The sequence below is a fragment of the Saccostrea cucullata genome, unplaced genomic scaffold (assembly GCF_032062105.1).
Source record: "Saccostrea cucullata isolate Sc308-1 unplaced genomic scaffold, CSIRO_AGI_Scuc_v1 ctg846, whole genome shotgun sequence".
NCBI lineage: Eukaryota > Metazoa > Mollusca > Bivalvia > Ostreida > Ostreidae > Saccostrea > Saccostrea cuccullata.
The window spans coordinates 66073-77159 of record NW_026927703.1 but is presented as its reverse complement, the minus strand read 5'-3'; the positions used below and the strand labels follow the sequence as shown (position 1 = coordinate 77159).

The 11087-nt window shown below is 32.1% G+C and overlaps 1 protein-coding gene across 1 annotated transcript in view; it reads left to right on the top strand.

Moving 5' to 3' along the window:
- The first annotated feature begins 285 nt into the window (after nt 1–285).
- LOC134275297 (uncharacterized) overlaps nt 286–11087 on the top strand; it is a 29308-nt gene continuing 18506 nt past the window's right edge. Inside the window, exons 1-2 of the mRNA XM_062757572.1 lie at nt 286–316; nt 9620–9671. The gene's annotated coding sequence lies outside the window, so the exon portion shown is untranslated. The remainder of the gene's footprint in view (nt 317–9619; nt 9672–11087) is intronic.

The window sequence follows — 11087 nt, the reverse complement described above, 5'->3', positions numbered from 1 at the left end:
TCCTGTTCGATCCTCATTATTGACGCATTTATTTCAGCAAACAATTTTAGCTGCTGTACAAGACATCAAGGGTGGTGAAAGACTAAAGCTTAAGGTAAGACCAAATTATCTCAAAAACTAGCATTTCATAACGTGCTGATTCATAGCATTTATATTTGTCAATCCGACATTTTTTATTCTTTTTGAAAAAAATATGTAAATGAATGTATAATATACGCGCATACGTATGCATGGAATTCTTTATTCTGATTCCAGCCAGTTAATTTTCAAACAGTTTGTGGAAAAAATTAACAGAGGATTTTTTCCCAGAAAAATGGTATGTTTATTATATTTTTCGAGGACAAAAATTAATAATTAATAATTAAAAATAATTTAAAAATAATTTGAGGCCATTACTCTCAATAAAACTGTATTTTTATACAATTTTATCAGTCATGTTTTTTGTTATTGTCGCTGAATCTCTTCAACTGAATGAATCTGTGAAGCTATTTGATGGCATCTGCCTTTGTTATGATAGACCGGAGCCACGGATATTTCGTTTTTTCGTTTCCTTTATGTTGTAAAAAATTCGGCCCCTTTCTCTGACTCCATTTGATGTTAATTTTACATTTATGTAAATATACACACACATTGATGAGCTTATAAAATAAAGAGTAGCCATAAAAAAAACATTAGTCCTTTATATGTTTACATCACTTTTCTTATCTCTACTACTATATGTTTCATCGACTTACTATCTATTGTGTTTAGAAAAAAAGGAGTGATATTTCAGGATGTAAATCAAACACCTAGTATTTATTTGAATTTTTAATTTTCAAATTTAACTTTTTTTCAGAATTCGAAAATGCATAAATACTAGCTATCAACATGTATAAAGGAATAGGCAATTATACATTTATTATACATACATGTATGATACTGTTCAAAGTAATGTCTACTCTCAACTGTATACATATAGAAGTAAGAAAAAATAAGGTTGTAACAGGGTTGATTGATTTGGACAGAAAGGCAATAATATCGATCACTGATACAACTATTGACTGGGTATGAGGGAAATATATGATTTGTTGGACCTGGAGGTGAAAGTGCGGCCTGCGCAGAACAAAGCCAACATCTTCACCTTCAGGATCAACGAATCAAATGTTGCTGGAATCTCGGTCTATGTCTGTTTTTGCTAAACCCTTTTAATCTGTATTTCTTCCCCCCGAGCGAGCCTTCTTTACCCAAATCCTATCTTCTTTTACTTAACAAGGCGAATATACAGAAGAATCAACTATTGAACTCTAGTATCTTATCATAAATATCATATATAGAAATAGGATTTTGTACATCTATTTTTTATTTGAATAAAAACATTTAAGAATATTTTGTGGAAGGCAAGCCATTAACTTCACGGAACTGCTTAATATCCGTCTGAGTTTTATCTTTCACATTTCCGCCCAAGTGGTGTGTCATGTCTCTCACTGTCACCCCTATCAATCACTTGAACTTAATCATTATCTGACCTTATAGTCTGTAGAAATAATAGACAAACTAAAATTATTTTTATTGCTAAATAATTCTATTTTAAAATCAGAAACATGTATACCTACATATTGTGTCGCCCAATGAGCTTAGCGACACATAGGGATCACTTTACCCGGCGTCTGTCTGTCCGTCTGTCTGTTACGCTTTGGGGTATACCCATCTCTTATCCACCACTGAATGTGAATGAAATTTGCTAAGGCTTTTAAAGAATCTGTATTATATATTGCCATTGTGCACCTGAGTCCTATTTTACTTTTTGATCCGACACCTCTAGTTATATTTTGGCTTGAAATGCTATATAGCAACATATATAAGACATGATATTTTATTGAAAATTATAAAAGATATATACTATATAGTATTAACTTCAGTTAAGTCAGTGTCGAGATCCCTTTAAAGGCCTTGATAAAATTAAATATCTATATTTCTATTTATTTCCCCTGAGAATCTTTATAAATGAATAGAAATACATTTATTTTCATTAGCTTTAATTGCAGCTACTGTTCTGGGAGAGGACAAGTTTACAGCTTCTTGCACACTAATGCATTTTGTACTTAACTTAAACGATTTCCACAGATTTGCTGATAATGTAAGTAAACAGTATTTTAACTGTTAGAATGAAGTGTAACTTTGCCTTCAAAACAATTTATGGAATTTTAAAAAACCAATATTCAATTTTGAAGATGGCGATGCGGTCCTTTCTCGTGCACGTTCGCCATTTTTAGCAGACGATTGTCTTTGACCAAGAGGAAGGAAGCTTTTGACGTACGATGCATAATTAAAATTAATTAGTAATTAATATTCCTAACACGTCAAATGCATTTTATGCATGCTGCACATGTGAAACTGTGAATAATCTTCTGAGTAATATTTTTGAAAAAGACAAATTAAGCAAACAAGTCAACTCTGTCGCCGTTTACATAGGCTTGGGGTAAAAAGCTGAGTGGAGTGGAGTGGAGTGGAGTCGTGGAGTCATGGAGTGGAGTCGTGGAGTGGAGTCTGTATTATAACAATACAGGAAGTTTGAGAACAAAACAATTTTTTTGCATACAATATCTCCCCTTCATTGTCGTTTTGGATTTGTGTACACTGTACCAAGAATGAAACAAGGAACAAAAGAAGTCCATGCAATCAAAAACTAACGGCCTTTAAATGTCAAACAGAGAATCACCTAGAAATGCTTTATATAAACACTATCTAAACTTAGCAACTGCCAAGACTGTTTGACCTTATTCGCCTATCCCAAAACAGGCAAACCTAGCAAGAGGTGTTGACAGCTTTAATATCAAACAGAGAAAAAGCACTGCACTGCAGAACTGATGACAGCAATTTAATGAGAAAGGCACATTTTTATTTTACTATTAAAGTGCAAGACAGCCCATTTGTTGGAAATTGAAAGTCACATTTTTTTCTGTATCTCTATCTTCTTAACAGTATCTTCTTTTTCTGGTTAAAGTAGAGGACATGCTACAGAATAGAGTGTTAAGACTCGACTAATAAATACATATCAGCCATTGGATCTGTTGAAGTTTAATAATTGACCAGGATTAATTACTAGACTTAAAATAAATATAATTTATTGAAATGAGCTAAACAACTTGTGTTTTTTTTTTTTTTTTTTTTTTTCATTTTAAAGTACACATTGTGCATTTTAAACGATGACACACAATTAACTTTAAATAAAATTATTTTACCCTTGTTTTGTGAAAAGGGAGCTGTTTTATACCTATAATTAGTTTCACCAATATTTGATCAAGCTTGTTTTATAAATGTGACTCATAACAAAATTAATAATTCAATTTATTCTCTCAAAACCATGTAAATGGTACATGAGGTACAAAACATATAAAACATATATACATATAATACAGTGGGTCAAGCAGAAGGTGATAATTAAGGAGAACAGACAATACTATTAATTTTAGAAATAAATGTACATAATTGTTTCAAAGAATCAACATCATTTTGGCACATGATTTCACAAAACTTGATGATATTTGGATAAGAACAGAATTTTTGGTTCAAATAAACATAAGAAGAAATAAGATCATTAAATTCCGTATACTGAAGTCTTCTATTTACACCACAAACATTTAATGATAAAAACTTTATTTCATTATTTTCTGTCTGGCCTCCGGCGTTGTCCTAGTATGTGGAAGAAACTGGACCATTATAACGGAATTTTTTGTGTACCGGTGATCTAGTGTCTGTATCACTGTCACTGTTTGCACGGTTAGTACCTGTGGGTACATATGATAAGTAATGTCCTCACCCTAAAACAAGTGCTTTCCTTTTGTTTTGCTGATCAATGTATAACATGCAGTCTATCAACCAGTTTATGTATCATTGAAGCAATTATTTATTATTGATGAAAATATTTTGACAGAATTCATTGGGACTTTAAAAGAATGTTTATCCCTATAGCGATGTGTTGAAATGTATTTGGTTACTTCTGATCATAAAGATGTGTTGTAAACTAAGTTATTTATATCTTATTGATTAATTATTATATATACTGTAGTTGGAGGGGCAGATATAGTAACACATTTGTTTGTTTTAGTTTGTGTAAGTTAACAGGTGACATCATTTAGATTTTTTTGCTGACAAAAGCAATATACCACTTAATTCAGTTCTTTTTCAAGCAAATTTTTATTTACAATCAACAACTGAGTAAGCATTTCAAGCGCAGTAATTAAATCTGTCAACACTTCTCGCCTGTTGGGATGGGAGTGCATATGGGTCACTTGGTCTCTGTTACTCAAAACAAAAAGTTATTCCCATTGATTTGTTGACATTTGAAGGTTATATCCCCCGCCCATTTTCTCATTCATCTACAATATATATGAACTATTATTGTAACAGTCTCTCAATGATCACAGACAGCTATAGCTTGGGCATATAGAGTTGTAAAGGAAAGGAGGGATTGTGTTCGATTACCTGAGTAATTTTTTGAATTCCATAGCTCTACATCTACTATATACCGTTGTAACGTTCTAGAGTGTTTCCTACAATTTACCAATACCTGCTAACCTCTACGCCCAAAAGCAGAGATGTAAATATTTACACAAAATGGGAAATAACAAACAATTAAATAAGATAGTTTTACTTTTAAAAAATAATTTAGATAGAGATTGAAAGCTACCGCATTATATAATACAAGTAAAATAAAATAAAATTGATTTGAATGTAATGATTTTTTGACAAATCATTGAATATTTTGTACATTGTAGCAAACCATAAAATTTTAAGAACAACATAAAGTTGACAACATCCTGCTTGAACTAGTCATCTTTTTAAAAATAAAATTGAATAACCAAATACATTTCAGCACATCGCTATTGGGATAAACTTTCTTTTAAATTCTCCATTGACTGCATGTTATATATTGACCAGCAAAATACAACGAAAGTACTATTTTTCCCCATTACTTATGATATGTATAATTTTTGTTTTGGTCACATTATAAAATAAGCTTGATCAAATATTGGTGAAACTAATTTTGTGACTAATTGTATGTTGTTTTACATCCTTCTCAAGAATTTAAATTCATATTTAGACCCCATCACCTGCGGATGGAGATTGAGCTGTAATTTTTGTCCTATACTCGCACTATACTTGATCATTGAGCAGTGAAGGGTATTTTTCGTGCTAGTAACTACTGCGACACAGTACAATGGACATTGATGTTTGCGTTCTCATCTGAAAGACCGGTCTTTATTTAGTCCCACAGTGGAATTCAAACCCATAATGTAAAGATCAGCTCCTTACTGCGCTACTCAGAGCAGACACTCCAATCACTGTGCCATGCGGGTGACAAAACTAATTATAAGAATAAAGTATCACAAGTTCCTCTTCAAGAAACAAAGGTTAAAAATTAGAAAAATAAGTAATGCATCATCGTTTAAAATGTGTTTCAAAAATCAGACATAGCAACACCAGTTTCTCAGCAAACATTTCAAAAAATATTATCCATTTTATGTTTCACAGCTGTATGATATGTATTTGTCAGTCGAGTCTATTAACACCTATATTCTGAAGCATATCTCCTAAAAGGGATATATGCGTGTAAATATTTAGATATATATGTTTATATACAAAGATAGAGATACAGAAAAAGAAATTGTGACCTTCAAATTCCAACAAAGAGGATATCTTTAATAGTGAAACCTATTTTTTAAAAATATGTGCCTTTATAATTATGTAGTTGTCATCAGTTCTGCAGTGCTCTTTCTCTGTTTGATATTAAAGCCGTCAACATCTCTTGCAAGGTTGGCCTGTTTGGGATTGGCGAATAAGGCGAAAAAGTCTTGCTAAGTTTAGATAGTGTTTATATATTACGTAGTAAAGCATTTCTAGGTGATTCTCTGTTTGACATTTAAAGGTCGTTAGTTTTTGATTGCATGGACTTCTTTTGTTTCTTGTTTCATTCTTGGTACAGTGTACACAAATCCAAAACGACAATGAAGGGGAGATATTGTATGCAAAAAAATTGTTTTGTTCTCAAACTTCCTGTATTGTTATAATACAGACTCCACTCCACGACTCCACTCCATGACTCCACGACTCCACTCCACTCCACTCCACTCAGCTTTTTACCCCAAGCCGTTTACATAATAAAGAATTTAAAAGAAACCTAAATGACAAATATAACATTTGTAATATATCAGGTTACTTGTTACACACAATTTACTGTGATTAAATGCATATGTGTATACTCCATAGCTAATAACTCATCTTAAATAATCTTTAAAAATATGTGGTATTTGGTATTTAACACTAAGAGAAAAAAAATCTTTGAATTATGTCAGTAATTTAAATCTGTATAGTCATACGAAAGTAAGCGATTTATTTGATGATAATAATGACATTGGAATGCATTCTTCGTTATAGTTCTTTATTCCCTGCTTGATTTGATTAGACGCAATCTTTGTAAGTATTTTAATTAATAGCGTTTAAATTTGTGCCTTACACAAATTGTACTGCTACACCATAATGAATGTCTGAAGAGGTCGGTGTCAGTTTTGATTGAGTAGATAACACTTATAATACATGTATACTACGGAATAGTGCTTCAACACTCGACACATATCATGACAGCATGCCTATATGTGAAAAGAATTTAAAAATAGGGAGATATAAAATTGAAAATAAACTAATGTCCTTAACCCTATTAATTTGTTGAAAGGTCTTCGAACATAACCAAAAGTAACAGAAAATAGGATGTGTTTTTAAATCACTGATATCTCCATGTGACAGTTTATGGCAAAGGTTAAGGTTTGTCAAAGCAAGTCAAACTCAAAGGTCAAAAGATAAAAAATGTGTGAACCCAAAGGGAGGACTTGTGTCAATGAATATACGTGGTAATTATGAAAGCCCAAGCATCAACCATTCCAAAGATATGGTCAAGGCTAATGTATAATAAAATCGAGTCAAACTCCACGGTCAAGGTCAAAATCCATACTACGCAGAGGACAACATTGTCAAAAGAATTATACAGTCATGCAAAGTATAAAAGCCGTATCACAAACTGTTCAAAGGTTATTACCAAGGTTAAAGTTTTTCAAAAGAGGGTACACTTTAAGGTTAAAATAAAAATTGTTGGTGTTCAATGGAAGTTCTTGTCACAAGGAATATACTTATAAAATTTGAAAGCCCTAGTACTAACTGTTAAAAGTTGTATCTAAGGTTAAAGTTTTTGAAAATTGGGTCAAAGTCTAAGATAAAGGTCAAATGGTCAAAACATTTATATCCATTGAAAGGTCTTGTCAGGATAAATACACATCTGAAATGCGAAAGCCCTTAGGCTGTTCAAAAGTTATGATCAAGGTTAAAGGCTAATTTTATTTGCAAAAGTGGGTCAAGGTCAAGAGGTCAAATATGGTGGTACCCAAAAGGAAGGTCTTTTCACAAGGAATAAATATGTGAAATCAAAAAGCTATTGTTCTAACCAATCAAAAGTTATGGGCAAGTTTAAACTTGGACAGACAGACGCATAAACAGGGCAAAAAATATGTCACCGAATCTTTGATAACGGCGACATCAAAGACTTTAAACATCATTAGTTATAGTTAACATCATCCGGCTTCAGGAGTAAAAAAAATCATATCAGATTTATATATTGATATATATATTAAACCGTAGATGTGAAAAATTACATCATAAGCTACACATGATTCGCCACGAAGTTAATGTTTTTGTGCCAAATAGATTAACCAGGTATAATGTGTGTAATACTAGAGATACTGTTGAGCAATGAGCTCACTAAATGATACCCCCACCTCCTATTTGGTTATAATGTCAAAGTCCATGTTTTGCTCTGGGAAACCCGAAATAAAAGTCAGATCAAAAGTAAAATCATCGTCGCAAACCACAGCCAAAATGTACGCTCCTCTCCCATCTGGAGGAGAGAGCTATATATGCGGACTCCTGACCGTGGCTTGAGACGATGACGTAAAATAGGAGGTGCAAAATGACATTATGTACTTAAGTCTGTGAAAGTATCATTAAATTTTATTCAGTGGAATTGCATGAATTGCAGACAAGAGAGGGGTACCCTTCATTATTATAGATTTAATGGCCGTATCCAAGTTTTGCTCTGGGAATCCAAAATATGTATCCGATCAAAAAGTAAATACATGTAGGAGGTCACAATGGCAATGTGTAACAGAAATTCTATGAAAGCCTCATTAAATTTCATTCAGTTACCCCAAAGCGTAAGAGATGGACGGATGTACAGAGCGACGAACATCCTGATCACTTTATACCCTCCCACTTTTCAAGTGGATGTAAAAAGGGTGTTAAAGGTCATACGTAACGTAGTTTGAACTTGATTGGGTTCTTCCCTGGAGTTGAAGAGTTCCACTATATGAAGGACCTGTGTGAAATATTTTTATTTTCTATATATGGATTTTACACCTCTTCTAAAACAATTTTTGATGAAAAAAAAATCTGGAATTTATGTTTTGTAATATTTGTACATTTTTCTTTAAATAATGCCAAAATTTTCAAAATGTGATATCTTTTCAAAACCCCTGCATGGTAATGCATGGTGATTTTTTGTCTGTACGCACATGTAATGGTATTATAAGTTTAATATCTCCTTACAGCTTTACATTTGTAGCCCCATTGTTAAAGCTAGAAATATCTTGTGGTTTTCTGAACTGTGGATCCTATATTATAGTCTCGGGGCTGGAGTGGAACTGGAAGTCTTATTACATGTACCACATAATATTGAAAGAAAGGCCGTTCAACTTCCAGCAGGACACGACGTTTGTATATGGTCATTGCCATCAATCTTAAGAACTGTAAACAATAACTAAAGATGTTTTCAATATAGGATTTTAAGGCGATTTTATCAAATTTAAATCATTTTTTGTACTTATAATCTAACAGACCGGAAACCATGTTTACGCATGTGTGTGTACAAAGAAGACAATTCACTCCGTGTTCGACCTTTATGTAGACATTGCACTCGGATATTTTCTTCTTTTTCCGCATTGAATTGTCAACCTATTCCTTAGTTTCAGAAAATATACGATTGCAATGTCTACATAAAAAGATAAAGGTCGAACGCGGAGTGAATTTCAAGTCCAACTAAATATAACGTCACTGACGTTTTAGGCATTATTACTTTCATAAGTGTCTGCATGCATGCTTTGATACAAGTAAAAGAATATATAGGATCAGTGACTGGTCACTGTTGATCTAATGTACATGACTCCTGTAATGCTTGACCAATACAAAACTGTTATTTTTATAACTAGGGCGTCGCGACATATCGAACTATTTTCAACAATTCAAAGGAATTCACTCATTTCTCCAAATCCTTTCAATTTTAATTAGTTACAGTCGTTGCTTAGTGTTATCAGATAACCTTGTGTTTAAAATAAATAAATTACTGAAGCGAATCATAGATTACATGTGAATTAAAAACATTGTAGAACTTTTTTGTGTAATCGGGTAGCTTTAATCACCTTTTCCAATCTGCCGATTTTCCTAAACACTAATCAGCTGATCCACGCTTTAACATTCTTCACGCTTCGTTTGGTATTCAAAGGTAAACATTTAAATGGCGGTTTTGGTCATGTTTCAGGCTTCGTGACATGTGAAGTCTGTATGGTTGACGAGGAAAAGAGCATTTTTTGGTAAGTAACTTTTACAAAAATTAAAACGTCTCTTCTTACATAATAACAAAATTCAAAGTTCATTTCTGCATTATGGTCTATTAAAAAATGGATATTTTTCAAAAATGTTTTTTTCCTTCCGATTTTGTCTGTGGAATCTTTCAAGGAAATATCATTATAATATTTATGTACTTCCAAGTTATTACCGTCAAATCGTCAAGCAATAATCCGATTTAGCGGTATGTTCCGCAGATAATATACGACGTCCCTTTATATTAATTGTACATGAACATATAGATTCTTTGTCAGTATATATTACCTCTGATGAACATCCTTACATGTAATTCTTTTTCCAAAGATAGGGCATAAATTATTTCGCATTCTGTTTTAGACAAACGTTTCAAGGCTTAAGTTGACATATGACTTATGCCATTACTTACATAATACCGACATGAATAAGTACACTTGTAATGAGAATCATCGTACGTACAGTTTGTAGAGAAACAGATGAATTATCACATAAAAGATTTCAGACTATTTTTTGCAGCCTGCAGTTTGCGGACTTTTTCTTACCGGGCTACTTCATTTTAAGAAATTTCATTTAAGATATGCATCTGAGGTTGAAAATAAAATTATGTATATTACACATATATTATAATGCACGTCATGATGATAGAAGTTTATTTAGAACTTTCTTGTACTTATTTACTTTCCCCTAAATTATATTTTATTACTCACTAACATTGAATATTGTACTGTTTAGTAGGCTTTGAATATTTGAGATATGCATAATTGATAACATTTTGTTAATTTTGAGGTTTTTAATTACTAGTATATCTACAGTTATACTAGTAATTAAAAAAAAAAATAAAAATCATCTACAATTGCAATTTTTTGGTTTTTCAAAATATTTTATTTTTGACCATTCAAGTGTTTATTTTTAATATTCTATGACCATGCAAAAGAAATCTAAGCAGTTCATTTAAAAATACCTATTAAAAAGAAACGATTCCTATAGCCGCATGAAGCTGGCCCTGTTCCAAAAACTTGGCTTGATTAATATTTTTGTAAGCTTCTTCGAGTTGATCGACTTCGTGGCGAGCCTGAAATTATATACTTCACTAAGATGATCTTTATAAAATAGAAATTAATTATCCCTTAAATAAAATAAACTTTAGTCTTTTATTCCAGAAGTTATGTACCACAGCTGTTGCACATTCTGTATCATGAAAAGTCGGAAAGGGAGGGGGAGGGGCAATATACTACAAGGCAACGAATTAATGTCTTTTTACAAAAATTATGAAGCTAAAATTTTAATCTTAAACACTTTATACAGGTATTCAATTTAAAAATGTTAATACTACAATTTTGGATGACTATCAAACTCTTCCTTTACAATGTTTTGTAAGTAAAATTATTACACAGACATACATGTTC